The sequence below is a fragment of the Suricata suricatta genome, chromosome 1 (genome assembly GCF_006229205.1).
Source record: "Suricata suricatta isolate VVHF042 chromosome 1, meerkat_22Aug2017_6uvM2_HiC, whole genome shotgun sequence".
NCBI lineage: Eukaryota > Metazoa > Chordata > Mammalia > Carnivora > Herpestidae > Suricata > Suricata suricatta.
The window spans coordinates 17,923,387-17,944,771 of record NC_043700.1 but is presented as its reverse complement, the minus strand read 5'-3'; the positions used below and the strand labels follow the sequence as shown (position 1 = coordinate 17,944,771).

At 36.2% G+C, this 21,385-nt stretch overlaps 1 long non-coding RNA gene across 1 annotated transcript in view; it reads right to left on the bottom strand.

Annotated features, from left to right (window-relative positions):
• LOC115286551 overlaps positions 1 to 21,189 on the bottom strand; it is a 31,432-nt gene extending 10,243 nt beyond the window's left edge. The window contains exons 1-2 of the long non-coding RNA XR_003906150.1: positions 21,102 to 21,189; positions 19,582 to 19,650 (exon numbers count right to left, since the gene is read on the bottom strand). This is a non-coding gene — a long non-coding RNA (uncharacterized LOC115286551). The remainder of the gene's footprint in view (positions 1 to 19,581; positions 19,651 to 21,101) is intronic.
• Positions 21,190 to 21,385: the final 196 nt, after the last annotated feature.

The window sequence follows — 21,385 nt, the reverse complement described above, 5'->3', positions numbered from 1 at the left end:
GTTTTATTGTTCTCAGATTACAGGTCTTTCACCTCCTCAGTTTACTCCTAGGTATTTTATTATTTGTGATGCAGTTGTAAATGGGATTGTGTTCTTAGTTTCTCTTTCTTCTACTTGGTTATTAATGAATAGAAATGGAACAGATTCTTTCCATTGACTTTGTATCTTTCAACCTTACTGAAATAATTTATTGGTTCTAGTAGTTTTTTTGTAGAGTTTAGGGTTTTCTATGTTAGGTATCATGCCATCTGCAAATAGGAAAGCATGACTTCTTGCTTACCAGTTTGAACACCTTTTATTTCTTTTTCCTGTCTGATATCTGTCACTCAGGCTTCTGGCAATATGTTGAATAAAAGTGGTGAGAGTGGACACCCTTTGTTGCAGACTATGAGTCTGGAGTTCTCTCTTGTGTAGCGAGAGAGCAGACACAGAGTTGAATATGAGAGAGGCTAATGTCCAGGAGAAGACAAGAGCCCTGAACAGAGGTTTCATCTGCATATTTATTGAGCTTACAAGATATAACCCACATGGTGAACATGAAGAAGACAAGATCTTATCCACATAAATGTGGAGAAAACAATTAGATAAGTAATCATTAACTTGTGTGTAAGAAGCAAAGGGTCTGGTGGGCAAGTGGAGTTTGTGATCAAAGTATAATAGTATATTGGTGTCAGATGGAAAGTAATTTCCTGCAGGTGATATAACAAGTTATTCAAAATCACATTACAATATCTCACCAGCTAACTTTGGGTGCTTTCACCCTGTCATGGCGGCTTTCTGCCCTAAGCTTTTTGTAACCCATTATGTAAGTAGAACCTATTTCCCCACAATCCACCCCCCACCTTGCTTTTTTTTCCCCTTGTCTTCTGAAATTTACATGTGAGGACAGTCATAATGAGCTTCTGATCCTTCTTTTGCTGTCAGATGGTTTGGAGGGTGATTCTGCAAAGTCATAAAATGAGACACAAAGTATTCTACTTCCCAGAGTTTTCCAGAATTTGAGATGGGGATTAGCCAATAGAGAGAGGTTTAAAGTCTTTCCAAAAGGACCATGAGTCAGACCATTTGTGTCTTAATTCTTCAGAGTATTGTAGTTGTCAGTATAATGTTAATCTAAATTTTCTATCACAGGACAGCTTAGAATGGAGGATTTGATTATAAACTAAGTACATGTGCAGTTTAATAGTATGGTAGAGACGAATTCCAGCAACAGTAGCAGAGACTATAATGCTTATTGCATCTAGGATCCTCATGATTAAGAAGCCTATGAATTACCTTTGTCTGGTTAATGAATACCAGTGATGTAGGTCATGGCCATCAGATGCATATCAGGGGCATATGCAATAGCATTGTGTTGTAAGAGGACACCGTCCTGGTTAGACAGGTGTTTAAGGCTTCCCCATGTTATGCCAGGGGCAAGGACTTGTGTTTATGAAATGGCCTCAGGACCCAGAGTCAGTGAACAGGCTTCTTCCATCTTGAAAAATGGGAGTGTTAGTCACTCTTTCCATCATTCTTTGGAAATTGTGGTTGATTGGAAGATATTCTGGGGGTCTCCACCATGCCATGATATGGCTTCACCAACTGAGAGGGAATCCATAAAGGTTGGGAATCTGGAAGTGCACAAACATATCCTCAACCCCAGGTGAGAAGTTTGAACCACCACCATAGGATGAGAAGGTTTATCTAATTTATTTTTTAAATTTTAATGTTTATTTATTTTTGAGAGAGAGAGAGAGGGAGGGAGGGAGGGAGAGAGATAGAGTATGAGCAAGGGAAGAGCAGAGAGAGAGGGAGACACGGAATCTGAAGCAGGCTCCAGGCTCCGAGCTATCAGCACAGAGCCTGATGCAGGGCTTGAACTCACGAACTGTGAAATCATGACCTGAGCCAAAGTCTCCCGCTCAACTACTGAGCCACCCAGGCGCCCAAGGTTTATCTAATTTATAAGAGTGTAGTTCAGCTGTCATTAGTCCTTGACGGTCAAGATTTAAAAACTGAACAGTGATTATAGCTTAAAAGTGACAAGTTGAGGTTGTAATATAGACAGCCATGGGTAATTCCCCCCTCTTCTGTTTTTTTTAAACATATTTTTAAGTTTATTATGTGCTCATTCTACAGTTGCTTGGCCTTGTGGATTATAAGGAAATTTAACTTTATCCGCCATTTCCTTCTGCCTTTGTTTCCCACATCATTCCCTGCTGAACAGTTTTGACCCTTAAAATCTTTAAGACTGCTGAGGGTGGATGGCCTTCTCTTCTGTAATTTCTTTTTGCCGAATAGGGAAGTAAAGATATCCTTTCATATGGGTCAACATTGCTCGGTTGGGTTAGGTAGAGGGGAGTTATGAAAGGGAATGACAGAGTTGAGGAGCAATGGAACCTCCTGGAATAGAAAGGATCATCTGTCTACTGGAAATTATAGCACTGAAGAAGTCTTCCAACAAGAGTCAAAAAACTATGACAAAAAAAACCCCTAAAAAATGGGCATGATTAAAAGATCTAATGCAATTGACAAGGAAATTCAGTTATTTCTGTGGCACATAACACTTCAACAATCAAAATATAAAGGGATGACCTCATACCAAAAAATATTAAAATTAGGAATTGTATATAATCTCTAGAATAGTTATAGCATTTACTCAAATGCAACCTAAGGCTTATTATTTGTTTGAGCGTGCTTCCAGAGTAACTTAACATGCCAAATAAACCTAGTTGGTCAAAAAGACTTCACTTACAATTTAAATCTTGGTAAATTTGTCAAAAACAAACAGACAAAAACCAAACCTTAGAAGCTCATAAAGCACAAAGCATGTTCCCAATAGACCCAAACATTCTTAGTTTCTCTGTAATGAGAAGCCAAAAGCAGATAAGCCTTGTTTAGGAATCAATGCTTTAGCATCTCGTCCTATTTAGAAAACGCCTAGATGTCCAACAAATTCAATCCCAGTTTATCATTCAAGCGAACTTTTTTTAGGTTTCTAAAGCCTTTGAAAGATATCTTAACAATCACCCACGAGAACCATAGGACAAAATTAACCATTTCTTTAAGTCATAACGTGAGCCTTTTGATCTTTGATAAACAAGTCTCATGTTTGGATCCACCTAAGGCAATTTGTTCTGCATGCTTAATTTTTACCTGGGACACCAATGGGGGAATCCAAAGTGTGTGGTCTTTGCTCACGGACACCTCAGAGACAATGTTTAAGGGTTGGGGAAAGGTTTCTATAGATAATAATATGGCTTGCAGTACTGAATGTTGGATAGAGCCTCATCCGGTGTATAATATATGTTCCCAGTTTTTTTCCAGTTTTCCAAAGGCAGGAAGCATTCTGAGTTTTTCCTGAGACATCTGTAAATACTGTAAGGGCTTTCTTAATAGGCTGTAGCATCAGGGTGAGGATGTCATCAGAGGAAATCATTCGTTCCTTTAAAAGGGTAGATTTTTCCCAATGACAAAGGAAGGACTCAACATTTTCTGGATATAGGGGTGCTGAAGGGGCTGGCTGACAACAAGAAGGCTTAGGTTCCTTGGAAATTTGTTTGCTTACTTTGAGTGGGTCTTTATCTTCATAAACATCATCCACACTCAAGGAGACAGCGGCCGTGGGGAAAATAGACCATGTAAGAATGACCTCAAGGGGAACATTGGTGCTTTCCATATGTTTGTTGGGAGTGTTTTGATTACTGATACAATTTAATTGTTGGTAATCAGTCTTTTCAAATTTTCTATGTCTCTGATTCAGTTTTGGGAAGTTATATGTTTCTAGAAACTTACCCAATTTGATGTCATATAATTTTTCATAATCTCTTATAATCCTTTGAATTTCTCTTGTGTTATTATTTAGTTATTTCTCCTCTTTCATTTCTGATTTTGTTATTTGAGTCCTCTCTCCCACTCTTTCTCTCTCTCACTCCTTTTTTTGCATGAACTTGCTAAAGGTTTGTTAATTTCTTTCAAAGAACCAGCTCATCTGTTCTATTTATTGTTTTTTGTTGTTATTTTGTTTTGTTTTGTTTCTTAGTTTCTATTTTGTTTCTTCTCTAATCTTTATTGTTTCCTTCCTTCTACTGGTTTCAGTTTTGTTTGTTTTATTTTTGTAGCTGTTTTAGAAGTAAGATTAGGTTGTTTGAGATTTTTCTTTTTCTTCCTTAGGCCTCTATTGCTATGAACTTCTTTCTTAAAATCTCTTCTGCTGCATCCGAAAGATTTTGGATTTTTGCATTTTAATTTTATTTGTCTCCATCTATTTGTTTAATTTCCTCTTTGATTTCCTGGTTGACCCATTCATTGTTCAGTAGCATGTTTGTTATTTAACCTACTAATATTTGTATTCATTCTAGATTTTTTTCTTAGGGTTCATTTCTAATTCGTACTGTTACGGTTGGAAAAGAAGCATGGTATGATTTTGATCTTTTAAAATTTGCTGAGGCTTGTTTTGTAGCCTAACGTGTGATCTGTTCTGAGGAATGTTCCATGAGCACTCGAAAAGAATATGTATTCTGTTTTAGGATGGAATATTCTGAGTATATTTGTTAGATCCATCTGGTCCAATGTGTCATTCAGAGGCAGTTTTCTTGTTGATTTTCTGTTTGGATGATCTATTTATTGATATAATTGATAATATCAACTGATAACAGCATTAGATGATCTACTGATTACTTATATGATCCTTCATCTTATAGGGATGTTAAAATCCCTTACTATTATTGTGTTACTACTGATTACCATGTTTATGGTTATATTAATTGTTTTATGCATTTAGGTGCTTTTCTATGGGTGCATCAGTATTTATAATTGTTAAAACTTCTTGTTGGTTTGTTCCCTTTGTGATTACATCGTGTCCTTCTTGGTGTCTTGTTAAACTCTTTGTTTCAAAGTTTATTTTTTGTGATATAAATATTATTGCTACCCTGGCTTTTTTCCCCACTCCATTTGCATGATAAATGCTCTTCCATCCATTCACTTTTAATCTGCATGTGTTTTTAGGTTTGAAATGAGTCTATTGTAGGCGGCATATGGATGGGTCTTGCTTTTTCTTTGTTTGTTTAAATGATTGTTTATGTTTGAGAGAGACAGAGAACATGAGCAGGGGAAGGGCAAAGAGAGAGAGAGAGAGAGAGACAGGATCCAAAGTGGGCTTTGTGCTGACAGCGGAGAGCATGATGAGGGGCTTGATCTCATGACCCATGAGATGATGACTTGAGCAGAAGTTGGACACTTAACTGACTGAGCCACCCAGGGACCCCAATGAGTCTTGCTTTTTTTTTTTGACTGGAACATTTAGTCCATTTACATTCAAAATTATTATAGGAATGTGTTCATTTCCATTTTGTTACTTGTTTTATGGTTCTTTTTACAGTTCTTTTCTGTTTCTTTCTTCTCTTGCTCCTTCTGTTTTGGTTTGCTGACTTTCTTTAATGATATACTTAGATTTCTTTCTCTTCATTTTTTACATATCTGTTAGTGGTTTTTGATTTGTGGTTACCATTAATGTTTTATATACTATCTTATGCATATATCACTATGTATTAAGTTGATAGTCACTTACGTTTGAGCCCTTACTAAAAGCAGTATATTTTTACTCCTCTTTCCCCCCACATTTTATGTATGTATGTCATACTTTATGCCCTTTTATTCTGTGAATTTCTTGATGGATTTTGATAAGTATGCTTAAGTAACTGTTTTTGGGCTACTCCTATTTATGGTATTTACTTTCACACAAGGAGTCCTTTTTAACATTTTGTGAAATGCTGCTTTAGTGGTGATCAATTCCTTTAACTTTTGTCTGTCTAGAAAACTCTTTATCTCTCCTTTTGTTTTGAATAATAGCCTTGTTGGAAACAGTATTCTGGTTGCAGGGCTTTGTTTTGTTTTCAGTACTTTGAATATATCCTGACACTCTCTTTCAGCCTGCAAGGGTTTTGCTGAAAATCAGCTGATGGCTTTACAGGGTTTCTCTTGTATGCTACTGTTTTCTTTTCTCTTACCATTTTAAAATTTTCTCTTTATTATACTTTTTGCCATTTTAATTGCTATGTACCATGGTGAGGAGCACCTTGGATTGATTTTTGGGGGGAATCTTTGTGCCTCCTGGATCTGAGTGTCTGTTTCCTTTCCCAGATTTGAGTAGTTTTCAGCTGTTATGTCTTCTCATAATTTTTCTGTCTCCTTTTTTTCCTCTCTTCTTCTTCTTGGACCCCTAGAATACAAATGTTATTATCCTTGATGGTGTCACTGAGTCCCCTTAATGTCATCTCTTTATTATTACTATTTTTTTTTCTTTCTCCTGACCAGTTTGATTGCCTTCAATTATTCTGTCCTCCAGGTCAGTGATCTGTTCTTCTTCTAGTATACTGTTTATTCCCTCTCTCGGATTTTTAACTTTAGTTATTGAGTCCTTCATCTCTGATTGTTTCTTGTTTCAGTTTTCTATCTATTGAGGCATATGCTGATAGTCTCCACTCTTTTTTTCAAATCCAGTGAATATCTTTATGACAATTACCTTATATTCTCTATTAGGCATATTACTTTTCTCTGTTTTGTTTACCTGACTTGCTGTGATTTTGTTCTTTCATTTGAAACATACTTCTTTGTCTCGTCATTTTATCTCTCTGTCTTTTTGGAAAGTCGGCTCTATCTCTTGTCCTTGCAGTAGAAGCCTCGTGGAAAAATGATCCTGTAATGTCCTCCAGTTCGGTGTCCCCTGCTCCCCAGAACCTGGCCCTTCAGGAGCATCTCCTGTGTGTTTTGTGTGATCCCTACTGTTTGGCTGGGCTGTATTTGCCTTCAGTCCATTCCTCTGCATAGCTCTCTTTGTCCATTGTGGGCAGAGCTTGGCGCCTGTGTTGTTAGTGGGCCTGTCTAGGGTCACCGTGGGCTTTGTTTGGGTCAGCTGAGATATTTTCCAGAGCTCTTTGGCACATAAAACTGCAAGATGCTTTTCCCACGTTGTGCCCAAGAGACTTCCTTTGGTGGGCAGGGCCTGCGGTCAGCCTAATGTTTGCCCCCAGCAATAGAACTGGTTTGTGTGATTATCTTCCCCTCTCCCCAGGGCAGGAGTCACCTTGGAGTGGCGCTGCCTGTGTTGGGGATACTTGCACACTGTTAGGCTTGTAGCACTCCTTTGGATGTGTTCCCGCCAAGGGTGAGTTAGATGAGGTCTAACAAGGGGGCAGAACATGCGGTGCAAAGTTTGCATCAGTCGCTGGGGGAGGAGACCTGAAGCTGCTTTGGAGGACCGCTGAGGGTAGGCTGGAGAGTCGGGTGCGCAGGAGAATATGGCAGCAAGGGCATCTTGTAGGCACGCTGGGTGGAGAGTGTTGGGCTACTGCCGGCAGGTGGCCCTGGATCCAGGCTGTGGACAGGGCGGGAAATCGTGCCTGCCTGCTCTTTTGTTCTTGGAGACATCTCCTGAAGATCCCTGCCACCCCAGCACCTGTTCTGAGATTAGTAATTAAATCTCCCTCCCCTACAGCCCAGGTGGTTATCAAACTGCTGCTTCCATGTTTTATAGGGATATTGGACTTTTAAATATTTCATTTATGTTCTTTCTAGGCATTTGGTTAATTTTAATTGTATTTAAAATTATACCTTTTATATGCATGGTTATTTTTATATAATTTTAATCTTAAAGGAAAGTTACTTCGTCAAAGAATTCCTATACACCCTTAATTCAGATTATTCAATTGTTGATATTTTGCTACAATTACATTACTTTTCAATTTCCTTTTCTCTCTCCCTCTCACACTATTTACCTATGAGTCACATGCAGTTCTTATTCAAATATTGCCAATGGTCCCAATACTGTCTTCTGTAGTCACTTATTCCTAGTACATCTAGCCAAGGATAATATATTGCATTTATCATAATATCTTTTTTAATCTTTTATTTTACAAAATTCCTCCGTTACACTTTGTCTTTCTTAACGCTGGCAGTTTTGAAAAATAAAACCCAGCCTTTTCAGTGGGTTTGTAGAATGTCCTTCAATTTTGATTTATCTATTATTTCTCCACTATTAGCTTTAGTTTGTGGGGTTTTCAGGAGTAGAGTTTGGAATACCAAACAAGTGGTGGTGTGTCCTCAGAACATGATGCAGAAGGCACACAATGGCAGCCTGTCCCAATTTTACTCACATTAACTACGGTCATTAGATTAAGGTGACATCTCTCAGTTTCTCCACTAGAATGTCTATTTTTCACTTTATAATGAATAAGAATGTTACAGGACAATGCCTTGTAAGTGCTCAGTTCCTCATCAAGTTTTCAACTGCTATTTTCATATATATTGCTAATTTCCCAAGCCCATCATTTCTTCTACATTTATTAGTTGGTTTTCTGTAAGAAAGAGTGTTTTTTTCTTTATCATTTGCATAGTTATTTATTCATTCATTTATCTATTTGTATCAGTTAGGACTTGTAGGTTTATGTTTTATTTAGTTGGTTATTTTCCATTACTGTTATTAGTTATTTGTATGTTCTCATTGTCCCAGATTCTGCCAAGTCCCTGTTATTTTTTGAGCACTTGTTTGCATTCTAAAAGTACAAGCTGTCCCTGGCTCATCCTTTAGCTCTTTTCTTCAAGATGCTGAGATTCCTCTCCGTGAAGAATATTGTTTATAAATAAAGATTTGGGTACCACAAAGGTTCATGTGTTTAAGTCCTCTGAGAGGAGAAGACTAGAGAATACAACCTATGTGCTTATTATTGTATCTCTCAAGCTATCATATATATACATCAAATATATATGTATATGTTTGTGTATATATTCACAATGTATGTATATTTAAATATATACTGTGTGTTCATATGTAAACGCTGTAAATTTGAAGCACCTCTTCATATTTACAAGTGCCTTCCTTGACAGTGATAAGTCTGATTCTGATTTTTTCCGGTGAGTTTATTTACTTGCATGGACCTCAATACATAGGAGTTGTTGCACAACTGTTAATAAAGACCACCACCAGGAGGCAGTCCTACTAACTAGAATCAGTATTTGATTAGAAGGCTTTTTGTTTGTTTGTTTGTTTGTTTGTTTTTGGTAAAAGGAAGCTGTAGGGAAAGGTAGAATTCACAATTCTAAGTGCATAAATCAGTGGGTTTCAATAAACAGATACCATATCCCTGACAAGCTATGCAACATTTTATTACACAGAAATTTCCCTCATACCCTTTCCCAAGAAATGTTCCCATACCCTGCTCTCTCATACATGTATGTACACACATCACACATACACACGTTTGTTTGTATATACATTTACATTCTAAGAGGTGACATTTCCAAGGTCATTGTTAAATATCCTGGAGGTTCAGTAAGGTTTTACTGGTAAAAACTTGAATGTCTAAAGCCATAATTGTATAATTTATGAATCGAATTGTTTTTCAATTCTTTTAAATTAGATTTATATAATCAAATAGTACATAATGCTAAATTTTTATTCAGTTATTCTAGAGAAGTTCAAGTCATAGAGTTTTAGAGAGTTCAAGTGAGCTAAGGATATTTCTTAGATTGGTGTAGAGCAGTGTTTGACGTTAACATAATGGTTAATAAAGATATCTCAGCATTTGCCAAGATGTAATTTCAGTGGATGTAATTCTGTTATCTATTGAATAAAGAAGACTCCCTCTTTAAACTCAAGTTATATAGCATGCTCTTTATTCAGCTTGTTGTGCCAGGATGGAAAACTATTCTATGGATATAATGCCAAAATCTAACTTGGCTTTTCTGTCACTGAGTATTGTAGGTGGTCTTTAATAGAAATCCTTGGAGTACACCTGCCATTTTTTTCCCACCAGGCCCAAACCTAGACTCCCGGTATGTAAGCATCGTCTTTGTTATCTCTCGCACGTCATTTAAGTGCTTATATATTCCTCCTTGACACCCCTCTTCTATTGGTCTCATATGCTGATTCTGTTGGTGCTCTGAAGCTTTAATCCTGCCTTTCCCAAGTGTCCCCACCCACACAACCTTTAACAGGTCCATTTTTGGGGGAACATACTTCAGATTACCAGTCATAGATACAGCAGTGTACTTCTGGTGCTAATAATGTGTCAGCCAGAATTCTGTATATGAAAGAAGGGATTTTAAATTTTTGGAATAAAAAATTAATACAGGGTGATAGGAATTTATAAAACTGTTGGAAATGCATCGGGAAAGAGTTACAAAGTCTGTTCTAGAAAACCCCAAACTGCCAAAGCTGCAGCACTAACATAGGTAATTATTTGAAGGATGCTTGACAGTCATGGACAACATCCCCTCTGCTGTCTGCTGATGTCCACTCAGTTACCTGCAATGTTACCAAAGTCGTCACTTTTCTTCTGGACCGAATAGACTCCAAATCTTGCACATCTCATATGCTAACTCACATTCTTGTATTCTAATGGCTACACTGTTGCGAACAGGGTTTGAAAAGTATCCTTTCAAGCTTTCGTTTCAGTTGGATATAAGAGGAATTACCACTGATCACCAGCATGCACATCTCACACAGTAGACTTTTAAGTACCTCCTCTCCCATAATATTTTCATTTCAAAAGCAGTATTTATTATTTTAATCCTATGGAGCTTTCGTCATGTAGTCATGTAAACTGGTATGAACTAATTGCCACATATTGTTTCCTTAATGACTCACATTAAGAACTAACTAGATTTTAATGTCCTAATCAATACTTTTTGTTCAAGGCACCTATAGAACTTGATACAACCAATCCCAGAGCTTGATGGACAGGTTTAACTATTAAACTTAGCATAATGAAAAATAATATTCAAAACTCAAAGTGCCATCTTTTCTAAGGAATATTTATTAGCAAAATGGATTAGATTAGAACACACAGTATGGTGTTTTAAGGAGAACTTCAGATTTAGATGATTAAGGTGATTTAGTTAAAGATGTGGTACATGAGCACAAATCTGTGAAAATGTGCTAAATGGAGAGATTATTTTATGAGTGGGAAAGACAGTTATGGGCTCAGAATCATCAGCACAAATTATTTAATTCCAAGGTGCAATTTCTATGCCAGTGGTCGCACAATTAATGGATGTCCACCAAGACTAGCAATTGACCAAAGTACTCAGGTCAGTGACTCAGATCCTGGGAAGTTTGTCAGCAAACATTCCAGACACTTCCATTAAAACTCTAGAAGATCAAGTGTTTATGAGCAGAAGAAACAAGTCTCAGAAGAACAAGTACAAGGGACAGAAAGAAAGACCTTGATATGTTATGTGAGATAGGAGTTTAAAAAGAAACGTGAAATCAGTGAAGAACTAGAGTAAATGCACCAACCTTATTTCTGAGGAAATTAATGATCAGAAACAACTTCCGAAGAAAAGAATGGAAAACAGTATGACCATAGTTGGAGAGAAATTACAGTCCCAAAGTCAGAGTGGGTGAATAGGGAAGTCACATTGTTACTAAATCACTAAGCTGCTAACTTCAGCTTTAAAAAAGCCTAAAAAAAAGAGGATCTTCATAATTTTTTTTGGTGGAATATATAAAACTCTGGCTAAAAGAGTGATGATTGTGGATGTTAGCCGAAAACAGAACTAATGTAAACTCACATAGAGGAAGACAATTAAGATGTTAATTGTAAAATGACAAAAGCATGAATTTGGGGGAGCAGATAGACCGGAATTCATATCTAAGGTGCCTTAAATAAACTACTTAAACTTTCTGAGCTTCCGGATTATAACATCACATCACAGAGTTTTCTGAATTAAAATGACATGATGTCTCTAAAGCATTTACCATAGTGCCTGGCACACAGGCAACACTTCCTAACTGTAGGCTATGAATAATAATAACAGTGGTTTTGATAAAACAATTATTACAATTATCAATTAGAATTAAATAAAATGTTAACTAAGTGAAACAAGACTACATTGGTGTATGAACAGCTCTTATTATTATTACAATTACTTTAAACAGAAGAATATTTACTAAAGGATATTAATACAGATAAAAGACTTGTATCCTAAAAGCTGTAAGAGGGAAGGAAACTGAAGACACAAATGAATGGCAAGATGTTCCGTACTCATGGATTAGAAGAATTAATATTGGTAAAATGACCATACTGCCCAAAGCAACCTACAGATTAAATGCAACCCCTATCAAAATGCCAATGTTATTTTTCACAGAAATTGAATAATTCTGAATTTTGTGTAGAACCACAAAAGATGCCAAATAGCCAAAGCAATCTTGAGAATGAAGAACAAAGCTTGAGACATTATACTTTCTGACTTCAAACTATAATAGAAAACTTTGGTAATTAAAACAGCATGGTATTGCCATAAAAACAGGCACATAGATTAATAGAACAGACTAGAGTCCAGAAATAAATCCATGCATATATGGCCAATTAATTTATGGCAAAGGAGCTAAGAATATACAATAAATGGTGCTGGGAAAACTGGATAGTCTTGTGCAAAAAAAAAAAATGGACCATTATCTCACACCATATATAAAAGTCAACTCAAAATGGATTAGAGACTTGAACATAAGACCTGAAGCCATAAAACACCTAGAAGAAAACACCTAGAAGAAAACACCTAGAAGAAAACCATACATCCTTGACCTAGGTCTTGGCAATAATTGTTTTTTAATCTGACACCAAAATAGATGCCAATAAAAGCAAAAGCAAACAAGTGAAACTACATCAAACTATAAAGCTCTGCACTGAGGGACCTGGGAACTCAGTCATTTAAGTGTCCAACTATTGATTTCAGCTCAGGTCATGGTCTCAAGGTTCTTGAGATTGAGTCCCATGTCAGGTTCTGGGCTGACAGTGTGGTGCCTCTGCCAGGATTCATCCATCCATCCATTCATTCATTTTCTCTCTCTCTCTCTCCTTTCCTCCCTCCCTCCCTCCTTGCCCTCACTCCTTTTCTCTCTCTTAAAATAAAAAAATGTCTGTACAATAAAGGAAACCATCCGCAAAATTAAAAGGCAACATAGTGAATGGTAGAAAATATTTGCAAATCATATATTTGACAAGGGGTTAATATCCAAAATATATATTTAAAAAACCTCTACAACTCAGTAGCAAACAAACAAAACAGTCTGACTAAAAAATGGGCAGAGGATCTGAATAGACCTCTTTTTTTTATTTCCCATAGAAGACACTCAGATGGACAACAGGTACATGAAAAGAATATCAATAACATTAATCATCAGGGAAATGCAAATCCAAACCATATTGAAAGATCACCTCACACCTGTTTTAATGGCTATCACTGAAAAGACAAGTAATAACATGTATTGGTGAAAATGTGAAGAAAAGGGAATCCTCATGTGCTGTTGGTGGGAATATACATTGGTACAGACACTATGGAAAACAGTATGTCGGTTCTTAAAAAAGTTAAAAATAGAGCTACCATATGACCCAGCATTACACTTCTGGGCATTTATCTGAAGAAAATGAAAACACTAACTTGAAAAGATACACGTTTATTGCAGCACTATTTACAATAGCTAAGTAAGATATATAGAGACGTGTGTGTGTGTGTGTGTGTGTGTGTGTGTGTGTATCTGACAAAATATTATTCAACTATATAAAAGAATGAAATTTTACTATTTGTGACAACATGGATGGACTTCCAGGGCACAGAAAGACAAATACCATGTCTTATATGTCTGATCTAAAAAAAAAAATAAAACAAAAAACCAAAAAACTCAGAGACCGTGAACAGATGGATAGTTGGAGAGGTGGGGGTTAGAAGGTTGGGAAAATTGGTAAAAGGGACCAAAAAATAATAATGAATAAAAAGTAAAGTAAAAATAAAATAAATAAAAGTTTGTCCTTAGAGGAAGCAGCACTAATCACAATAACAAGTAAACCTTTCTATCTAAAAGCAATACAGGAGCTCAGTTGGCCAAGTGTCTGACTCTTGGTTTCGGCTCAGGTTGTGATCTCACAGTGAGGCAGTGGCATATAGATTTTATCTTATTTTACATTTGGTTCAATACTATGGCTGTAACCGTGACTTCAGTGAGTTACACGTGAGAGGCTGCTCAGCAATGTGGATTTCAGTAAACCTCACGTTTATCTTGGATGCAAGCTCTTTTAATAGGTTGATAGAAATAAACTCTCCTTTAGTATAACTAATTAAAGATCCCTGAATTCCTGTTCTTTCTAATCTTAATTGCCTTCTTCTCAGAAATAATCACTCAGTTATCTACCTATCTTGTCATTTTATTCTAGATTTGAAAGGCTTTTATGTTACATGCCTCAAATTGAAAGGAACCGAGAGATATCTCATCAGGAAATCTCTGTGCAATTAAATATCTTCGTGCTATTGACGTTTTACAGATCTAGCAATTGTGACCAAGTGGAGTTAAGCACCTGAGAAATCCAAGTAGGACACCCCAACCCCTTCCTCTGTTTCTCCTTAGATCCCATAATTTAACTTTTCAAAACTATGTCTCATTGAAGACCATCTTTTATTGCTTAGTGGTTGGTACTTTTACTCCGTCTTTCTTTTTTTCTTGTTTTACAAAGCCACTTAGTGAATACTATTTCTCTTAGGGCTCAAAACTAGCATCCTTAAAACCAGAAGCCTTAAAAGGCCCAAAACACGTAGTTTTACATTTACATTCTGAGTCTCATAAGAAAGGATTTTTCTACAACAGTGTTCTCTGTCATTTTTCATCTCAATTTCACTTGTCATAAAGACTGCCTATGTACCTAGTGCTTACTCTTTCTATCCTCTCTTATGTGTAAACCAGAATTTCAAACTTTATACGTCAGCCTTTTTCTTCCAAATGCTATTCAGGGCAACCAAAATATACGCTTAATTTTTTTAATGGCCACAGCCTATTTCTTTGCTTTACTGTGATTACACTAATTACATTAGATGTGAGCAAGATAATTGATAAGATGCTATCTTCTACTTATCTCTGTGTGGCTAAACTAATCAATGAGAGAAGCATTAACAGTGAGCTTTCCTTAATGAATATGAATTTACTTAATTCAGAATTAAGTAATTTAAATATCTTTTGAAACTTTTTACAAGCCACTGTACTGTCTCCATACTGAGGCTCCTGAAATACTTGAGTATGATGTTCACCAGTTATGAGCAAACACTGAAAATGTATGTAGTTTGACTGTATCATTCAGTCCCATTCATTGATTAGGGTTTCCTCAATGTTTCTCCAAATCCATATCACTGAGAAGTTAACATAATCTGGTTTCAACAATACCAAAATACTTGCCCTACATTTTTTTTATATCAGTAGGTTCAGTTCTTATATATAGTTATCATGGATGCTTAATTGATCTTAATTTGTCTGACTGCTGTAACTGGCAATATTTACAGGATTACCTTATGTGATTAAATTTGCATTTTTATATCTGTTTCAAGCTGGAAAATGATAAGATGCTTCTTTTCACAATTACTCATTTGTTTTAAAATTACTTTAAATATTCTGTTGTGAACTCAGAACTGATTCCAAGTATATAAATAAATGAGTTTGAATACAGTTGATTTAACCTTTCTCTGATAGTCCACAAGTATGCTAAATGTCTCTTGCCTGTTCACTTTATTTGTAGAAGGCAAATCTAACTTTTATTTAAAATTTTATTTGCACTCAGGCCCCTTAAAAGGGCAAAGTTTTGTATGTGAAAAAAAAAAAAAGAGTAGCTCTGAGCCCAGTAGTAACAAAGGAGATCATTTTGCTAATTAGAAATTCTAAGTTACATGAAGCTTTTTAATTTTTTGTATTTATGCCCAATTTGTTAATGATATAAAAATGATTTCATGAAATAGAAAGATGGCAATTAATTAAGGAGCATTGTGTCCTTTTGGATTCTAATCCTCTTGTAAAACAACATAAAGGAAAAACAAAACCTGAAACATCAGTAACATTGCTTCGATACTGACAACAAACACTTATTGCGACATGTTACAAATATTTAATAAGCCTTCAGGAGACAAGGAACTATATAGATGTCATAAAACTCAAGTCCAGACTAAGTGAGGATCCAAATTTTGTGTGTATGTCGGTTTTCTTGGAGGGTTTAAAGAGTTTCATTTTTACAACGTGACGAATAAGGCAGTTGCTGTAATGCAATTTCTATATTTCCTTTAACGGGAATATTAGTTTATGTTTAAGAGAAAGTCATGAAACACATGCCGTATAAAAACTTCTCTTTTGTGAGAATAAGCATAAAACACAGCTTCATTAGGGATGCTTTAATTTCAGATATTCCTCATTTTTTTTTCAAATTTAAAAGAAAACCCCCCAAAGCGTGAAAGCCCGAAAAGTTTTTAAAAGCTTCTCAGGAGTGTCTACATGAATTTTTATCAATATTCATAAGCCGCTTGAGGACTTTTGGCTACTAAGGATTATTTTATTGATTCTGGAGCACACTGCAAACCTCTCTAGGACATCTTGATGACTGTGTTTCAGAGGCCCTTGAATAAAAAGCAAAGTAAAACACGATCGAGGGTGGTTGTAGTGGCAGGGAATTGGAGGGTATCGCTCTGAGAATTTCTAATTGCTGTGTAAGTACCAGGGCAGAATAAAGTGTGTGTTGGATAAAGTTGGGCCAAGATACACAATTGTATCTGTAGTGAGTGAAATGCAGCAACTGTGAAGGCAAATCTGTTGACGCCTGGAAGACCACACACATCGAAAGGTGGCGAACTTTCCAGACGCTTTGTTATTCCAGCTGGGCAAGGAGAATACTGTCTCAGCCCTCACACAGAGCAATTTACCTCACTGAGCCTGACATTTCTAAGCTATGAAATAGCTGGTTGTTGTGATCCAGCACCTATTAGAGATCATTGCTCAGAAATCACTTGGGTTATGCAATGCTGCTCTTCACCTGTATTAGGACCTCTAAGGTTTGTGATGACCAAGGCCGTGAACGTGGCATTAATTGTGTTAATTGCCAGGCTAAGACGAACTGGTAGAAAATTAAATCCTGTAAGCCACTAAAGTCAGCCCAACTGTATAAAATAGGTATCCTGAAAATGTGGGCAAAACTTATTCTCTAAGAGTAAAATTGCTTTTAAACAACTTCTTTCAATGAATCTCATATAAAGCAAAAGGCAATCTGTTTTCTTCTTGTAGAAATAAATCCTGCAAATCTAAAGTTTGATAGGTTCTGGTTTGCTTAATTAAGGTTAGTACAAGCTCAGAATTCTTTATCCAATATCCTGGGGAACAATATCTTTTAGAGTTCAGAGATTTGGTTATTTTAGAAAGGTAATACGGTGTACGTATTATTTATTAAGTGATACTCCAGGGTCTCGGGCAACACCCTATGTTCAAATACATTACTGTTTATGCAGTAAAATGTACAAATATTAATAGTTGGTGGGATAAGGACCTAGAATAGCTTAATGTCAGATTGGATTAGGTTTTGCTGCATAATTGGCCATAGATTTTCAAAGACATTTATGACGCATGGAGTTTTTAGGTATTGGAAGTACAGATGTGTAATAGTTCAAGTTAGTCACTTAAGAGTCCAAAGTTTCTCCACCTTCCTTGAAAGAATGTAATGCAATTTCATGAACATCAGAAGGACTCCTCGAAAAAGAAAATACTGACCTCAACTAACAGTAGAATGACTATGAAAAATCATCTTTGAGAAAGAGCTGATGGATTTAAATACCCTCCATGGTACAATTAACTAATATAAGGCCATTTTCTGAAAATGTTTTGATGCTGTTTTGGGATCAGAGGCTGGGAGGGTATTAGAATGAAGACAAAGGAAGGGAGATTTTCTTTCAAATTCGGAATTCCCAAATTCGCGATCTCCCTGTCTGACAGCATTTGAATATTTCCCCATCCCAGTTTTTGCTTTATAAGTCATGTCAAGGAATTTCAATGATATCCTAATTGTAATGAAAACTCATGGGAAGCTTAAGCAAGAAAGTAATCAAATGAGATTTACACGTTACAAAAAGTCCTAGCATCACCATAGAGAAAGGATAAAGATAGTGGAGCAAAGGAAGCTAAGTACAAGGTCACTGGAAAATCATAAGTAAGGTATAATGGTCTAGAGCTGCCAAATTTCAAAATTTAAAAATGATGAGGCAGAAGTGACACCACTTAATGTTTGCTTGCCTCTGGGGAAAGACACAGGAGTCAAAAAAGACTCAGATTTCTAATTAAATAGTGCTATCTTTCACTGAAATAGAATATATAAAATTGTATTGTGGAGTAAGCAGGCATAGAATTCAGATATTAAGCTCTGTATTGAACATATTCAATTTGAGGTTTCCATGTGATCTCCAAATGGAACTATCTACCAAGAATTCTGTCAGCTCTAATACTTGAAAGTTCAGGGGAGACGTATAGACTCATGATTTAAATATTTCCTTAGGAATCTGTCCATGTTAAAGATGGTACAAAGGAGAACGTAAAGAGGGAAGTAAACCCTAAGGCTACCATTAGTTACAGTTTGGTCCCAGGAAGAGACACCTACAGAGACAACTGGAAAGAAAAAGTCAGATTTTTTGCAAAAAAAAACCCAAAAAAACAAAAACCCCAAAAATGCACAGTAGCTTGTATGATAAAGTAAGAGTGTTTCAAAAAGATCATATTGTTAGACAAAGAAATTGGTTACTCATAGAAAAGAGGGTGAAACATGTTTACTGGGGTTCGTGGCAAGGAGGTCACTGACGGGCATCCCGCAGCAGCTTCATGGAGTAGGGCCAGAAGACGGACGGCACAGGGGTGCAGCCGCAGGGCAGAGGTCAGTGTGGAGACGAGCAGGGAGGTAGGATGACAGGTGGTTCAGAAAAGAAAAATTAACGTGGAGAGCCAGGAGCCGGCCCAAGAACAGAACTAATGGACAGAGGAGTACCAAAAACACCGGAAAGACAAAGAGTCTTCCCTGGGAGGGAAGCTGTGCAGGAAATTTGATAGGCTTGCTTGCAAAGAATCTCCAGTTTCCGGCTTCCATTTTCCCCAAGAAATAGGAGCTCAGAGTGAAAGGAGGCTGTATGAAGTTTGAGGTGAAAAGAGAACATTTGAAAAAAGCAACTGTGAAAAATACGAGGGAACTGACGAGGGAAACAAGAAAATTTCAAAATTGGTTTTTAGTGGAAGTTGCAGTCTGGATTTACAGGGGCCTAGAAGTATCAATCGACAATTAACTGTAGATTATGCCAACGAGGCAGAATAATGGTGAATGTTCTATGTGCACGAATGCAAGAGGTGCCAAAGTATTGAAACCAAAAAGTATTATCCTGGTGAAATATATATGGATTTTTAGTTGATTTTTTTAAGTGCAGAAAATATAATTAAACAGATAATTTTATGGAAGTTAAGAAATGATTGAGTAAGAATAAATAATAAACTAATTTCATTCTCCATTAGTAGCATTAGCAGACCGGTAGACAAAATGGATGCTACAGATCCAATATAGGATATAGTTGATGAGACATTTATTTGCTGACCTTATGTAAACTCCATGAGGGATTGCTCTCGTTTTTTCATTGCTGCAAAAATACAGCTATGAGCATTGTTGGCAGAGAATAAGTTTACGATAAATATTTGTTCTATGAATTAACGAAGAACCTTTTGGTTAAAGATGTGAGCTAGACAGTTACGGATGTTACTAACACTAAGTGTCTTACCTATGGGATTGTGTCAGTCCGGAGCAAAATCTCCAGTTATGTGTCCTTTTTGATCTTGCCTGGTATGATCTTGAGGAGGAAAAGACACCATGGTTATAACATTTTTATTTGATATACAAACAAGATGACCTTGAAGTAGAATAAACAGGAAATCTTGCATTTCCACTTAAATTTACATACTCAAGTACAGGGTGCAAGAGATTACCAAAAGGTAAGCCCATTGTGGCACCAAAGGCATAGCTCTCAACAATTAATCCAATTATGATTCCAAGCCAAAAAAGTTAAATGGTGCTTTTATTTAAAGCAGAAATATTATGTTTAGTTTCATGTGCCCTTCTGGGAAATCGGACAGAAATTATCTGGAAAGTAGTAACTAAGATCTCTAAATCTCTGAGAGAAATGAAGATGTTGGGTATGAAGAATGAGAGGCATAGGGAGAAAATCAGAGCATTGTCACTTAGAAGAAAAGAAAAGATCATTGGTAAGTTGAAGAACTTCCCTTCCTATGGAGGGGGTCAGACTAAGTGACCCCTAAGATAGTGTCTTCGTATTCTAAGATTCTTGCTGATTGTTTGTTCCATAGGAAACTGAGAGGCTTTTAAAAAAGATCCAAGTCTTAAACATATTTATTCTTTCTCCCTCGGAAGAATATCACAAAAGCAATCAGATTCTCTTCAATTGAATCTTTTCAATAAGATATTTTAGTTTCTCAATCTTTTGGAACCAAACATATTTTTTCCTTATAAATGTTTGTCTGCATTGCAGAAGAAAAGTTACAGTTAACAGATACAAATTTACTATGTGCAATCTTTTCTATATTTATGGAAGATGTATATTTTCCTAAAAGAGAAATTTGCTTTCAACCAAAATATTTGATGAGGTACTGTACTTTAGATTGTTCATATTTGGTTTCCAGGTTTCTTAAATAGAAATGTAAGCTGTATTTTGATCTGAATAAATTTGAAATAGTCACTAGTTAATGAAGTTTATATATCAGTTCAGCTCACAGAAATGGTGCAAATATTCAGGTCAGGATGAAACTACCAAAAGTGGGAAACAAAGTTATTGTGTTGATTATCTATTATATATTATGAGTTACTATGTTAGGTAAATATATAGCATAAAAATGGAATTAAGCCAGAGTTTATCTTTATGTCTGGCAAGTATGTTTTTTTGTTACCTAAGAGTGCACTAAATAATATTTACATCAACTGAAATCCCTGTATATGCTTTGTTTCTGATGTTTTTCCAAACAAGTTACACAGTTTATACCTTTAAAGAGAAGGTTACATTAACCAGAATTAAGATGATGAAAAATGGGAAATTTTATATTTGCGTACATAAAATTAATTTTAAACTTTGTGTGATTTTAAAGATTCATAGTGAGATTCTGTTAAACTGATAATAGATATGTTTTTGTATCTTAACCCCCTGAGTCTATTTGCACTATTTAAAAGTTAGCTGTAATTGTCCAGAAGTCCTCGCATTTATATGAGTTTTGCCCTTGTGGTTTCAGTTACCTGCGGTCACCTGGGTCCCAAAGCATCTGATCCTCCTACTGACGAATCAGACTGTTAATCGTTGCCCAACGCTGCTTCACCGCGCGGCCCCATTGCGTCTCCTCACGTGGGCGTTTTGTCACCTCGCAACATCGCAAGAAGGGGGTGAGTACCGGATAAGAAGTGATTTTTGAGAAAGACCAAATTTACGTAACTTCTATTACAATATATTATTATAATTGTTCTATTTGTAATTAGTTATTATTCCTATTCTCTTACACTGCCTATTTCATAAACTGAAGTTT